General features: G+C 42.8%; 1 long non-coding RNA gene and 1 pseudogene across 1 annotated transcript; both read right to left on the reverse strand.

Annotated features, from left to right (window-relative positions):
- Window positions 1–2013: 2013 nt before the first annotated feature.
- Window positions 2014–4633, reverse strand: LOC121033610 (tubulin alpha-1A chain-like; annotated as a pseudogene).
- A 3378-nt stretch (window positions 4634–8011) lies between these two features.
- Window positions 8012–11777, reverse strand: LOC121033322 (uncharacterized). Its single transcript, XR_005791833.1, has 3 exons — window positions 11702–11777; window positions 9693–10092; window positions 8012–8284 (listed from the first exon to the last, which is right to left on the reverse strand). It is a non-coding gene; the product is annotated as an uncharacterized LOC121033322 (long non-coding RNA).
- Between the last annotated feature and the right edge of the window lie 4511 nt (window positions 11778–16288).

Here is a 16288-nt window from a genome sequence, read left to right on the forward strand (position 1 = left end):
GAAGAAAAAGAGTTTCCCCTAGCCAATGCAAAGGTGAGCAAAGATGGTGGGTATTACAAGGCACATTTGGGAGCCCCTCTCTATCTCTTGATAAGGGCAATAATAAGGTTAAAGAACTCAACAGGGCCTGTGATGAAGAACCTTCAGGCCATTCACAGGAATTTAGGCTTTGGCTTAGACAGTAAGGGGATCTCACACTCAAAGCCCATGAGCACCAAGACAGATTGAGGGGACCTCCCAGTCAGATTGGGGAGCATTTGCCTTGTCTGTAGAAACAGCCTCCACTCAGCTTCTGCTTTCTGGTGCCATGCTGGAAAGCAGACCCACTGTGCCCAGATGTTCAATTCCCCAAGAGGAACCAGAAATCTACATTTTTGTGCAAAATAACCCCAGTTTCAAGTACTGACAACCTCCTCACAGACAAAGGAAAATCACTGAATGTTTTTAAAAAAAAATTTTTTTTAGATTTATTCATTTTTGAAAGACAGAGAGAAACACAGCACAAGCAGGGGTGGAGCGGAGAGAGAGGGGGACACAGAATCTGAAGCAGGCTCCAGGCTCTGAGCTGTCAGCACAGAGCCTGACACGAGGCTCGAGCTCACAAACCGTGAGATCATGACCTGAGCCGAAGTCAGACACCCAACCGACTGAGCCACCCAGGAGCCCCTGAATGGTTTTTTTTTTAATGTTTATTTATTTTTAAGAGAGAGACAGAGTGTGAGCAGGGCAGGGGCAGAGAGAGAGGGAGACACAGAATCCAAAGTAGGCTCCAGACTCTGAGCTGTCAGCACAGAGCCCCATGCGGGGCTTGAACTCACAGACTGTGAAAACATGACCTGAGCCAAAGTTGGATGTTTAACCGACTGAGCCACCCAGCCACCCCATCACTGAATGTTTTTAAGCAGAGAAGTATTGTATCACATTTTCATTTTAGAAAGATTACTTATGCTTCCATAAGGAGGATACCAGTAGGAATGAGTGCTACTGAAATTGGACTGGTGAGCCTCAAGAAGTCTAAGCCAGTGATGAAGTGGTAAAAAAGAGTTTTTGATTATGAAATATTTAGGCAGTAGAAAATTAGACTTTTCAACTCAATGGAAGCAGCGGATAGCAATGAGATGGAGAAGCTGAGGACTTTTTCTGCCTAAAACTGCATGATGCTGAATGGAAAAGCTGAGTCCACTCAGACATGTTAATTACAATATTCCTATGAAATATCCAAAAGGTAATGAGTAATGCTATTCAAAATAAAATTATGAAAATCATGTAGCAACTTGAAAAAGTGATCATGCATTGCCAAATGAGGAAATGACTACAAATATATATCTATGCCATGATTACAAAAATATCCAGTGGCATACAAACTATATATGCATACAAAATGCTGAATGTAATTGTGAAAAATGAAAATGGTTTAATTTGTTGAAATGACAGAATGTTAGTTTTTTTTCTTTTCATTTATTTTCTTGTGATCTTGTAATAATTGTTTTACAGTAAAAATAACAAAAAGATGGCCAATAGTTCCCGTGGGAATTAAGAGAAGTTTGCCATAAACTAAAGAATGTAGGGAAGGCTTGTTGGAGGAGGTGAGATTTCAACAAAGCCCTGAAAGAGTGGAAAGTAATTATTGCCTGAAGACAAATGTTTCCCTTGCTTCCCCAGTAAGCCACTCTTTTCCATCTGGGCCTCCATTTTCTTTTGTAACATGGGGCAGTAGAATTAGTTGATCTATCCAATAACAAAACATAGTATGTTTCTCTGCTAAGAGTACAGTATTCAGATTCTTCACATAAAGCTTAGTTAGGCTTATAAAATTATCGACACACCCTGTTTTGTGTTATCCTTTTTCTTTTCTTTTCTTTTCTTTTTTCATTTAAGACAGGGAATACTTCATTCAAACCCATCAGAGAAATGAATAGCTTGGATCTGTAACAAAGTGTTGTGTTTTAAAGCATTGATCAATAACTGTATACGAGAGTATACACTGCCACATACAAATTAACTGATCAGAGCACAACTTTTCAATGTTCAAAGCAGAATAAGCTTCCCTGTAAAACTGGTCCCTTTGTGATATTTTTAACTTTAGTACTCCTCTCCTTCTTCTTCACCCTGTCCTTCAACAGAATCCACACTAACTTCCTCATAATCCTTCTCAAGGGCAACCATGTCCTCAGAAAACTCTACTTCCTCCATGCCCTCACCCACATACCAGTAAACAAAGGCATGCTTGGCATACATCACGTCAAACTTGTGGTCCAGAAGAGCCCAGGCCTCAGCAATGGCTGTGGTGTTGCTCAGCATGCACACATCTTGCTGTACCTTGGTGGCCAGGTCTCCACCAGGTACCACAGGGGAAGGCTGGTAATTAAGCCATCTTTGAAGCCAGTGGGGCACCAATTCACAAACTGGATGATACTCTTGGTCCTGATGGTGGCAATGGCAGCATTTACGTCTTTGGGAGCCACATCACCATGGTACAACAGGCAATAAGCCATGTGTTTACCATGGCGAAGGTCACATTTCACCATCTGGTTGGCTGGCTCAGAGCATGCATTGGTGATCTCTGCAACAGAAAGCTGTTCATGGTGGGCTTTCTCAGTAGAAATGACAGGGCATATGTGGCCAGAGGGAAGTAGATGTGGGAATAGGGCCCCAGGGTGATCTGGAATTCTGTCAGATCAACATTCAGGGCTCCATTAAATCTGAGGGAAGCAGTGATGGAGGACACAATCTGACCTATCAACCTATTTAGGTTAGTGTAGGTTGGGTGTTCAATATCGAGGCTCCTACAACAGATGTCATAGATGGCCTCATTGTCTATCATGAAGGTACAATCAGACTGCTGCAGGGTGGTGTGGGTAGTGAGGATGGAGTTGTAGGGCTCAGCTACAGCTGTGGAAACCTGGTGGGGGGGGGGGCAGAAAAATGGAGAACTCCAGCTTTGACTTCTTGCCAAAATCCACAGAGAGAAGTTCCATCAGCAGGGAGGTGAACCCAGAAATAGTTCCCCCTCCAAATCTGCGGAAAACTAAGCAGCTCTTGAAGACCTGCTTACTGGCCAGCCAGTTTCTGAATTCAATCCAAGACAAGGTCAATGATCATCTTGCCAATGGTGTAGTGCCCTTGGTCATAGTTATTGGCAGCATCTTCCTTGCCTGTGATGAGCTGCTCGGGGTGGAAGAGCTGGTGGTAAGTGCCAGTGTGAACTTCATCAGTGACGGTGGATTCCAGCTCTACAAACGCTGTCCTGGGCACATGCTTGCCAGGACCTGTCTCACTGAAGAAGGTGTTGAAGGAGTCATCTCCTCCCCCAGTGGCCTTGTCACTCGGCACCTACCCATCAGGCTGAATGCCGTGTTCCAGGCAATAGAGCTCCCAGCCGACACTGCCAATCTGAGCACCAGCCCGGCCAACACGGACGGAGATGCGTTCACACACAGTTGTTGCTTTGCAGCTGCCAAGCAGATGGCAGAGAGGAAAAGGAGAGGTTGTTGCTTCCAACAGCGTGACTCTTAAGTAGCCAATGTAAGAGAACCTGTCCGCTTTGTTGTTGATTATAGGGTATATTCTTAAGATCATCCATGCCCTTCTAACAAATGGGTTTTTCACTCAGAAGCAGCCATGCAAAAAAAGAAAAAAAATAGCTGAATGATCTGTTAAAGGTTCAGCTAGGGTGCCTGCTTAGGAACAATACACCGAAGGCTTGAGACTCTGACCTCCAGGATGCAGTGTAGATGCTACTCCAATACTTGACATGTGGTACTATGTCTCCAATAACTTGAATACAAAAGTACAAGAACAAAGAGGAATGTGAGTGTCCCCTCTTATCATCACACTCTGTAGCCCACTTGTGGCATTTGTGCTTTCAGTTCCATAACCCTAGGCTCCTAGGTTCTAATTCCCAAAAGAGGAACACTTGCCAGGGGATGCAAAGTGGTTCCACTGAACCAGAAGCTGTACCTACCACTTGGATAGCCTGAATTCTCCACGGAAGTGATCACAGAAAGGAGTTAATGTACTGGCTGAGATAATCAACCTTGATTACCATGAGATCTTAGGCTTGCTTCTACACAGTATGTAAAAATACAGACATTCACTAAGACATCTCTTAGTATGTGTTTTGTACAGAAATTGTTTATGTGACTTGTCATGCGTTTTTTCCCAGAGCCACATATACACAATCAAGGGGGGCGCTTAGTTGACTTGTACTCCATATCTGGCCTGGGGGTCAGAACTGGCCCTTCTGTTCCTGACGCCAAGTGGGATTACCATGCCTCACCAACTTGAGCCAGACCAGGCTGGCCCCCTGGAATGGATTAGGCGGGGAAGAGGAATATGCAGATGCCCAGACTCTTAGAACTGTGAGATATAATAAAAGAAACCAAAAATCCAGCTCGCTCAGGACTGCACATAGGCAAACTTAATGACTAACCATAAATCACAATCCGGATTGTCCCCTCAATCGGGACTCCAACCGGGCTGTTCAATGCGGGGCTTCCCCAGTCAGAAGTTTGGATGTTGTTAAGTACTTGATTTGATGTATTAAGCCTTCTTTGTTCTTCTCTGTACTTCTCTCCCTCTATATGTTTACTATATAATTGTTTAATTCCTTATATTCCCTTTCCCTTATCATCAATAAATTCTTCCTCCACAAAACCAGAAGCGTGGTTATCGTGAATACTTACTATTATTCAGAACAGTATCTCTACACCCACTGCTAACTGTCATTGGCCAATTAGAACAACTATTATCCAGTAACACAGGACAACAAAGGACTTAAAATCCTCAGTCTGGGGTCTGGGTCACCCCACTAGGCAAGCATACCAGTGAGAGTACTTGCACAAGGTGAGGAACTCTATTCGGGATGGTGGAGGAGAAAAATGAGAAGTATTACAGCCTCAGGACCCAGTGAAGAAGCAGTAGTAGCTTTTCACTGACCTTCCTGCCTTATCTCTTCTATCACAACCAACATGCTCAGAATTTTTGTTACTTGAGACCAACCAGCCACACTGGAGTCCCCATATTCTCCTGCCTCTTGCTAACGGAGATTCAGATGAAATGCCACACCAAAGAGCATTTGCTCTGGCTTCTAAGAAGCTGCTGAAGATGCTGGACGGTGCACACCAGTAGTGCTGAAGGGCAAACTGTGGTGCAAACCTTGACCGGGAAGAGCAAAGAGAGGGAAAAGAACCAGGTAGATAAGTTCTCTTTCCTTTTCTCCCTCCGATGGAACGTTCTCAGTAGTGATTTCACCATGCAGCCTGGCCAAGTGGGTTGACCTGCTAAGTGACTTGCTATCTCTTTCAACTTCCTCTGAAGTAAGAGCCTGTATGTTACCTCGCCCTGCTTACCATCCTTCCCTGCCTCACTTCCTTTTCTCTCACTCTTGCTGCCCTGGACTCGTATCTCTCATAAAAAACATCAACACCTAGTCCTTGCCTCAGATTCTATTTTCTAGAGAACCTACGTTAGATAAGTACATTATTCAGACTCCTTTGAAGTCAGATATGCCCGTGCAACTGAATTCTAACCCAGGGAATACAAGGAGAAATTATGTATCCCACTTCCAAAGTTGACACAAATTTGCTCTTTTCTATACAAACTAGAAAGGAGAAAGAAAAAGAAAACCTGGGAACATTTCAAAGCCTCTCCATGGCAGAGCCTTGGTTAGCCTGTGTCCCTAAATGACAGTAGAGGAGTGCTATGTGCTCACTTGTGCACATTCCCATTACTATTCCATTAACAAAAAATAAGCTTCTATTATGTTTGAAAGATATTTGAGGTCTACTGGTCACTGCAATCAGCATACCCTGGTTAACAGACTTAAACCAGCAACTATTGAAGTTATTAAACCAGCAACTACAAATAGTGAAGATGAAGAGTCTAAAAAAGATATGATGCAAAAACTAGGAGTCATATTTTCTTTTTTTTTTTTCTTTTTTTGCTGCCAGTTTTCCTGAAACCGTATCTTGTTTGTAAATTTGTATAAATGAAGTAAAGCAACAAAGTCACGATTCATTTCTCCAAATTTTACAGTTAACAGGTCTTCTTTACAAGCCATTCCCCCCCAGTCACCCTTCAACCCATCTTCTCACACCTTCAGAAAAAAAAAAGCCAAATGATCTGAACTGGCAGGTGTTCATCCATGCAAACATCTTCGTGCAGGTTTTACCAACAAAGGCTACAGTCCTAGGAATGCAAGAGAAACTATGCTAGATGCAATCATTTAAACTAACAGACTTCTTCCTTTCTATCCCTACATGTTACCAACAAATGAGAGCAATTTTTCTCTAAAAAGTAGAAAAATCCCCATGCGAGGAGCACCTCATTTCTGATATTATGAGTAAATGGTGAGTAAATGTGAGTAAATGGTGCCCTCTGATCTTAAAAACTCAGGAGGACAGCGTGGCCCATAACCATGACTCCCATTTGCAATCGCTGCTTAATCTCTTACACAAACCACTCAAATGTCTCCACCCACTTCATTCTCTTTCTCTCTCTTGGTACCCACATCATCCCTCCCTAAAGATAAGCTTGTGGTAGAGTGGAAATGGGAGAGTTCTTGCTTTTCTCTCCCTGCTCTGTATTCAGTAAGAGAGCACAGATGCTGGGTCGGTCATGTGCTAATAAAGGATGGCAGCTGCATACCAGAGAAGCTGTGAAGGAGAGATACAATCCAAACCAAAGACCGGGGAGGAGATGAGTCAGGAGCACAGGATGAAGTCAACATCTGTGGCTTCTGCTGGAGGGAAAGGAATAGTTCATAGATCTTGCTAGATCTCAGCCTCGCTAACATGACATCTTAAATGGAGGAAAAACTGTACATTATCTTTGTTCATTCAACATACACTCACAGGGAAATTACTATGCTTAGAACTTGCAGAACACCAGGGGCAATCACCAGTGCAATGTACAAGATAATTAGATATGTGCTCTGATGGAGCTTGTGGGCTAGTCTAGAAACTCCATACTATACTCTCAACAAGGGATTCATTCCCACCGGCTTTCTTAAGAAAAATAAATTGCAAAAGTGATTATTATCATTATCCTAAACATCACTTATAAAACTTCTAAAAGCATCCTCTCATGGGTAAGATCTAAATCTCAAGACCCCGGCTTCTGAACTAAAAATCAAAACAGAAGTCCTGATAAATTGAAATTCCCTACTATCTCTCCACGTTCTTTCCTCCTCTAAGGTCTTTAAATGCACTCTCTGATTTTTAAAAGTGAACCTTTTTGTCATATCAGGGAGAGGTGACACGAAACAGTGCTAGATTAGGGTGCAGATTGAATACATCTTTTTGCTAATTAAAATATCAGGTACGGGCTGAACAAAGGCAAATGCCAGGAAACTTCATTCTTCACAGATGGTGTTTTGCAAATGGAAGACTGCTCGCACACGAGAACGGGTACAATGGCCGGTTCCTCCCTCAGAAAGACAAAGCTGGGGCATAATGGGGCCCAGTATGTACAGCCTGACAGACAAGTGGGATGAGGGGAAAGGAAGGGAATAAGTCCTGGCACGTGTTTAAAGCAACCCTGGATGTGAAAATGGCTCGGTGGTTATATTATTTTTGATATCTTTATCAGTTAGAGACACATCATGACATACTGATGTCTGAAGCAATATGAGTCTAGAGTTTGCTTTAAAATATGTCATTAAGAAGGACCACAAAACATGGATATTTGTTAAAACTAGGTCATGGGCACATGGGTAAAATCTGTCTATTTTGTGTGTTTGAAAATTTTCATTATAAAATATCTTTTGAAGAGCTACACACTGGGTCAGAAAGTTGTATACAGCTGAGGTACCAAGCTGTGAGCCTCTTAACTGTAGCAGCTGTTACAGCACCGATAAATAGAAAATTCATGAACCTTTATTGCTCATCGTCACCGAGACATTGCTGCATAGTGTGAGGAGGTTCCTCATATTTGGGGAGGAGAGTCCTGATGCGGTAAAAAAATAGGATCACAGTCGCTCTTTGTTGTGGCACCTCAGAGGCGGCAGGCTGCTTTGGGAAGAAACTGAACAACTCTTTTCCAGCTACTGGCTACCAGAAACTCATCAATGTGGATGATGAATGCAAACCCCGTAGCTTTTGTAAGCAGCGAATGGCCACAGAAGTTGCTGCTGATGCTGTGGGTGAAGAACGGAAGGGTTACACGGTCTGACTTAGTGGTGGCGATGGCAAACCAGGCTTCTCCATGAGGCAGAGCGTCTTGACCCACGGCCGTGTCCACCTGCTGCTGAGTAAGGGGCATTCCTCATACAGACGAAGGAGGACTGGAGAAAGAAAGCACAAATCTGCCTGGGGTTGCACCGTGAATGCCAATCTCAATGTTCTCAACTTGGTCCTTGCACAAAAGGTGAGAAGGACATTCCTGGACCACTGATACTACGGGGCCTCATCACCTGGGGCCTAAAGAGCCCCTAAAGAGCTCACCTAAAAAAGCTAGCAGAAGCCACAAACTTTTCAGTCCCTCTAAAGAAGACGATGTCCACCAGTATGTTGTGAGAAAGCCCCTAAATAAAGAAGGTAAGAAACCTACAACCAAAGTGCCCAAGATTCAGCATCTTGTTACTCCGTGTGTAATCTACCTAAATGGCGCATTTCTCTGAAGAAACAGCATATGAAGTAAAATAAGGAAGACACTACAGAATATGCTAAATTTCTGGCCAAGAGAATAAAGAAGGCCAAAGAAAAATGCCAGGGACAGATTGCCAAGAGACAGGGGCTGTCCTCCCTGAGAGCTTCTACCTTTCAGTCTGAGTCCAGTCAAAAACGAGACTTTTCAGGGTGCCTGGGTGGCTCAGCCAGTTGAGAGTCCGACTTCAGCTCAGGTCATGATCTCATGGTTCATGAGTTTGAGCCCCAAATAGGGCTCTTTGCTGTTAGCACAGACCCTGGTTCAGATCCTTTCTCTCCTTCTCTCTCTGCCTCTGCCTCTCTCTTTCTCTCTCAAAAATAAATAAACATTTTCTAAAAACTTTAAACAAACCCAAAATTTTCTAAGAGTAACAAATAAGATCAGACATAAAAAAAAAAAAAGATCACGGTCTTTGTTCTCTACACAAACTCATCCCAGATGCCACCTGTCTCCTTCTCCATATGGTTGAGAACCAACTCATGTTTACCTAATTCTACTATTTCCATATATTTCATCCCGATCCAAAAACATGTGCATGGCTGCCTCTACTATGATATATTTCCCGTGCCCATTACTTAACCTAACAGTAATTATTTTTCCATATCATGAATCTCTCCCAATCAGTAATAATGACGCTCCCACCAGCTATTGTTTATTTTTTCCTAAAAAAATGAACCCACATCTGTATTGAATGAACCCTTCTCTCCAGCCAGTGTTCCCTCACTTCCCAACCCCCACAAGGACCCAGCCCGGGGCTGGGCTGACTTCAGGCAAATAGTCTTTAGCTTCACTTATAGAGCTACTAACTAAATACTGGGATTTAAGCATGAACAGTTCATTCATTGATCCAATAGACAATTGTTAAGCACTTATTATGTGCCATGTGTTACAGCTACAAAAATAAATCAATGAGATATTAACCTCGAAGAAGGTGAAAATCTAGCATGTGCGATAAACGCAAAAACAATTGCAATAGGTTGTAGGAAAAAATGCAATTAGATACGTGTGCTAGGTAGAGCGGCAACCTCAGTGAATATACTCACTTCAACTTTTTGGAATTAGGAGGTACGGCTATGAGGACTGGGCTTCCAAAGATGAAAAAAATTCCTGATTTTGCCTCTGGAAGGTAGAGCAGTGGTTTGTCAGGCATGTGTAAGAAAGCTTAGACATGAATTATAAAAATTCCATGAAGCTAGAACTAATAAAGGGAAGTCATAAGAGAGAAGGTTGGAGGAAAAGAATATGAAGCTTCTTAATGCTATAAACCTTGTGATATAGTCCACAGAAAATAAAAAGTCACTGAAAGCTTTTAAGCAGGGCTGTCAAACAATAATACTTGCATTTTAGAAAAAACTTCCCTGTGGTAGAGTAGGGGACAGCCCTGAAGGCTCAGGGCGAGGCCACAGGATGGTTGTAGCTGTCCAGAGGACAGAAGACATACACCTGAATAAAGGCAATGACAGAGAAAGAGGACTCAGATGGCCCATAAATGTATTTACCGGCCTTGTATAAACCTTTATTTCTCCCCCAAAAGAGTCTATTTCCTCTAATAAGTCACCCTGAGAGACTATTGGGGAAAATTGGGGAGCAAGAATATTTGCCTGCTGTGCCCTATTATTCATTCCCTACAGATTTTCTCTCTTTCGCTCCCTCCCCATAAAGCCCTCAGCAAGTCTCAGTTCCTCCAAGCCATTTCTTGGCTCCTTTCTTCCTACTTTTTAAATTTGATTTTTAAGTAACCTCTACACCTAACACGGGGCATGAACTCACGACCCCAAGATCAAGAGTCGCGTGCTCTACCAACTGAGTCAGCCAGGTGCCTCTCTTTCTAATTCTGAGCTCTGATCTGTACACTCTTCAGCTGTTTGGTTTATACTGTAAAGGCTCCTTGTTCTAGAATTGTGGCTACGTGGACCAAAGGCATCTGCCTGAGTGGACAAGAATATGACAATGACACGTAGCCACCGCAATACACCGAAGTCGAGACTGATTTTGACAAGAACAAAAGCTTTCTGCCTGCTGCCCCATCTTATGGGATTTTTAGGGTTTGGAGAAATAGCCATTGTCTGTCTTAAAAATCCTGAATGCCCATGTGAGACTGAATGCCATTTAGATAAATGAGCCATTTATAGTGATGGTTCCTGTAACAGAATTATTCAGTTGGTTGCTCCGGAATTTGTTCCTTTTATTTTTAAAGTTCAGTGGAAGTTAGTTTTGTCAAAGTACTCTGCAAACGTTGTTGAGAAATTAAGTTCCAGGGGGTAAGATCCTAGACAAGTGTCAGCTGGCACAGCAAAGGTGTCAGGAACGTTATATGTTTAATTAAGTGTTCACTGATCAATAACATAGGTATACTTTATCCCAAGATAAACACTGATATATACATATCATTGAGAGAGTTCATTTTTTGAGAGAAACAAGCCAGGTAATTCTTCAAGGCAGACAATTCCAGGACCATGACCTACATGTTACTTGGTGACATGCTAAGCGGGATTCCTGCTACCATTACTGCGTGGTCAACATCCGTTTTGGCCACTGCATCCTTTTCTTTCTGGGGCCTTGACCACTTCTCCTCTCCCTGCCTCTGTTCCCCAAACTCCAAGAGCTAAGACACTGTTTGCAGCTTTCCGAAGCATCCCGCTTCGGCATTTTCCCCTGGTCAGCCCCCTTTCCAAACGATCTCCTCCTCCAAACGAGCCCACTAACTATTTCATCTCCTCAGCTAGGTGTTAGAGGAGAGGCAATGAAAATGCCTGGTTAAAACCAATTCACACTGGTGGTAGGAGTCTTAACTTGCATTGCAGTTTTCAGCAGAACCTGTTATTCCAAATAAATCTCTGATTGGTGGGATGCACGAGGGAATTATTTTTGAGGTGTGGGGAGCTAGAGTTCTTCCTCGCTGATTCATACTGACCAGAGCCTCTATATCCAATTTTCCTCCCTCATAGAGACTCCTACAGAGTCTACATAAACACATGCTGCAGCCCCAGCCCTCCAGATTACACCTAAAAAAACCTCAGCAGGAAACGTGGTTTGGCTTCCCAGTCCTTACAGTCTGTAGTTGAGTTTCCTCGTCCGGAGTCACGGGCGCACATTTGGACTTTTTCTACATAGGCTTCTGTGGCTCCCAGGAAAGATAAAAGTTATACTGATTATCTCTTGCACTGTTGTCTTCTCCAAATAGCAAAATATCTAGCTTGAAAGTTAATATTAGAGAAGAATAGCGGGGAAACAGTGACCACAATGCAGACCCTAAGAGAGGAAGTTAATATGGAAATCAAATAAAGAAGTGAGATGCATCTTTATAACACTGCATTTTTTTTAATTTTTTTTTCAACATTTTTTATTTATTTTTGGGACAGAGAGAGACAGAGCATGAATGGGGGAGGGGCAGAGAGAGAGGGAGACACAGAATCAGAAACAGGCTCCAGGATCTGAGCCATCAGCCCAGGGCCTGACGCGGGGCTCGAACTCACGGACCGCGAGATCGTGACCTGGCTGAAGTCAGACGCTTAACCGACTGCGCCACCCAGGCGCCCCTATAACACTGCATTTTAACATCAGCTCATTATGCACAGACAAACCTTCCCTTTATATATCCCAAACATTACCCATAAAATAGGGAACAAGTAGGAAGCCCCCGTGAGCACACACACTTCTCACTAATGCCCTTACGGTCAATTCTGCAGCCAGCTCAGATCGCTGTCTCTTCATTGCACACCACATGAAATGTGGCCTGCATTCAGGGGCCACATTTTAAGAAAAAACATGGTTCTTTTAATACTGAACACACTTGTCTTTGACCATAAACAGTGGAATTTCCTCCAACTAAACACCTAGACAAAGGGAGTCCACCGATCATTTGGCTTTCTTTCAAAGAGCTCAAATTCTATCTTCACAGTATCTCCAAGCTAAGGTATAAATAAACTAAACAGACTCTCTCGTGTGCACTATGACAGAACTCAGCTTCCCGACTAGATGTGCTAAGTCCCAAACCAGAGCTTCATCCCTGCTACAAAACCTAAAAAGCAAGCCTAAAATTCACAACAGGCCCCTAGAAAATCAAACCTTGGATATAAGGCCAAGTTCCACTACCTTATCATTCAACAAATCCATGATGAGTTTCCTCTCTGTGCCAGGTATTAGCTAGGCTCAGGTGATACAAAGATGAACGATAAAAGAGAGTCCCTTCCTTTTTTAGCGGGGCTCACGGTTTAATGACATAAGCAGGCAGTTACAATATAGTGTAACTGTTGTGACAGGCCACAGGTCAAGGGCACACAGGGCGGAAGCATCTACACCACTTAAGAGCCAGGGCAGGTGAACATCAGAAAAATTTCTTAGTGAAGAAGGCATCTAAGATGAGGGATTTTATTTTTATTTATGGGTGTTTTTTTTTATTTTGTACTTTCATATGGTTTCAGGCTTACAAAAAAAGTTGCATGAATGGCACAAAGGATTCTCATACACCCTTTCTCCAGATGTGCTAAATGTTCTAACAAATATGGTCTCTCATATATTATATATATATATATCATATATATGTGTGTATATATATGTATATATACATACATACATTTTTAAAGTCATTTAAGAGCAATTTACAGAAGTTATGCCCCCTTTACTCTTAGATACTCCAGTGTGTATTTCCTAAAAGCAAGGACATTCTCTTCCATAGTTTACAATTAGCAAAATTGTGAAATTAATACTATCTCATACTACTGTCTTAACTACAGACCTTATTCAAATTTCACCAATTGCCCCAACATATACTTTATAGCAAAATAAGTTCCCAGCTCATGCACTGCATTCAGTTGTCCATTTAGGACCCTACAGTCTGGAACTGTTCCTTTGTCTTTCCTGACCTTGTCATTTTTGAAGCACACAATCTAGTTATTTGGTAGAACGTCCCTCAATTTGGTTTTGTCTGATATTTTCTCATTATTAGATTTAGCATAAGCATTTTTGGCAGAAAATGCCACGGAGCTGGTTTTGTGTTTTTGTGATGAGTTTTGGAAAATGAAGAGAAGTCAGCATGCATAACCTATTGCTACACGAATTTGCTTTTACATTCAGACTTGGGAGGAAGGGAGACCAAAGGGAAAGGCTATACTATTATTAGCTAATATCGATCAAGTACTTAAGAGCCAGGCATTGTTCCAACTGCATTACATAAGTCAGCTCAATCATCCTCAGGACGAATGCTCTTTTCCCATATTTCAGATAAGAAAGACTGAGGTACATAGAGATGACAAAGCTGACAAAGGCAGCCACCGGGTTTCAAATCCAGACATACTGACTCTACTGCCTATACTGTCAGCAGAAGAGATTCAGTGACGGCAAAAAATCTTTCAAAAAGAAAGGCTTGCACTGAGTTCAGAACCAGCTGGCTTCCAGAACGGCGCGCAATACCTGGTCCAAGCAACTTCCGTAGAGATTGTGGCTTATGGCTGTGGCGCTCCCGCCCCCTGCTGGCTGCAGTCGCATATTGCATGCTCTTCGCTGCTTTCTGCTCAACTGGCAGGAGCACCTCTGTGCAGAACAATGATCACTGAAATTTCTGCAGAACAGAATTATGCCTGACCTATGAACATGCATCAGGAAGAATTTGGCACCCCTTCCATTCTTCTTCTCTGAGCCTCTCAGCCCCCTGCCACATTCTAAACGTTGCTCAGCAGAATAAATCCTAAGCCCTGTTCTCACCAACTTCTTTCATGAAACTTCCCCAGAGAATTTTTTTTTTTAAACCATGACAAATTTGGAATCCACTGAAGCAGTAAGGAAGCTAAAAGTTAAATTAATCAGAATACAATCCCCAGACAAGACAATCATTGCAGCCGAGGAAACCTGTAGGGAGGGTGTTTGTCCTTGGAAAATATTTGAAAAGGATCCAGTGCAGCTGAAGCAAATCATCTCACAGTGGGCTCTGAAGAGCCACATAGGATCAAATCACTAGGCAAATAAGATGATGGAGAGGAAAAATTCCCCTGAATGAATCATAAGCAGCCTCTATTTTCAATCAAATTCCCCTGCTCTTCAGAGGTAAAAGCTTGTCCCTCTCAGATTCAAAAGCCCCTGGGGCTTTCACAAAATTCCATTGTTTTCTATAGTAAGGGGAAGAAGCAGAACTAAAAGCCAGAAGACTATTCAATGGCAGTCTTTAAAGGAGAACACACTGATGGATTCCATATATATCTGAAATAGGCCTGGCAATTAAAAAAAAAAAAAGAATATGTATTTAAATTCCCCAAATACATCCTATTGGAAAATTTGCTCATTCTATCCTTGATGGCAAAGACAGATGAGTCCATGGCCATTATTAAACCACTTCTAAGCTCCTTGCTAGAGAATACTGACACCAGGAGGTCCCGTGTGAGTATTAAGTTGATAACTTCTAGACACCTGTGTATCTGTCAGATTTGGAGGGACACAAGTATATTTGCATACTGATATTACCAAACAGAGGGCTGAAACCTTTGCCCCCAGGTCAAATCAACTCAGACAAATGCCTCCTGGGGGTGGGGGGTGATTGGGCTAAGCAAGCCTGTTACTTCAAGGTCTTCTTATTTATTTTAACAAAGCATCGAGGGTTCCTTGAAGAATTACTCAGAACTCTCCACTTTCAGTCTATCTGGAAACTTGTGCCTCCATATCAGTTATCTCTTGCCACAATAGTGCTGCATAACAACCTCTACACCTCAACAGCATCCAGGATTAAGCATTTATTGCTCTCGTGTCTGGGGTTGTCAACCAGAATGGCCTTGCTGATGGTATTGCCTAGACTCTCTCATATGTCTGGGGCCGATGAGACTATGTCCACACCACCCATCAGGCTGGGCCAGTATTGTTCTCATGGCAGTGTGCTCAGCAAGTGGACATATGAGAAACACGATGCCTTTTGAGACCCAGGCTCAGATATAGCATGCTGTCACTTCTACATTCCATGGGCCAAAGCAACTCATAGGATATGTCCACATTCAAAGGAAGTAGACTCTTTGTATTGGAGGAAATGCAGCCTTAGGGCAAAAGGTGTAGATACAGGGACAGGTTAAAGACTTGGAGGCACGACGGGAATCATGGCCCAGAAAATAAAACTGGCTGGGAACTCTCCACATTCCCAGCATGCTCTTTCTTCACATATACTCTTCTCAATGGATGGACTACAACCGGTGCTCTCTAGATTGTCCTGGTAAGATTGAATAAAAAGGAAATTCTTCAACCTTGAGGATAACTTTTCTACATGTGAGATCTGGAACACCCCAGCTACCTGAAGGTATTGTATCAGAGCCTTTAGATCTGACATAAATTACCACTTAAGACCATCAATTTCTCATTGATAACTGGTCCCAACTTCATTCTAGAGCAGTCTCAGATCTAAGAAAAAGCAGAAAAATGTCACTGATGTTGTCTCCCACTATGTCACAACCTTTGGTCAAAAAATATACATCTAAAGGGGCGTCTGGGAGCGCCTGGGTGGCATTAAGCGTCCAACTTCCCTGACTCAGGTCATAATCTCACAGTTTGTGAGTTGGAGCCTTGCATCAGGCTCTGTGCTGACAGCTCAGAGCCTGGAGCCTGCTTCGGATTCTGTCTCCTTCTCTCTCTGCCCCTCCCCCACTTGTGCTCTGTCTCTCTCTGT

This window comes from Herpailurus yagouaroundi, unplaced genomic scaffold (assembly GCF_014898765.1).
Source record: "Herpailurus yagouaroundi ecotype Mexico unplaced genomic scaffold, PumYag 159, whole genome shotgun sequence".
NCBI lineage: Eukaryota > Metazoa > Chordata > Mammalia > Carnivora > Felidae > Herpailurus > Herpailurus yagouaroundi.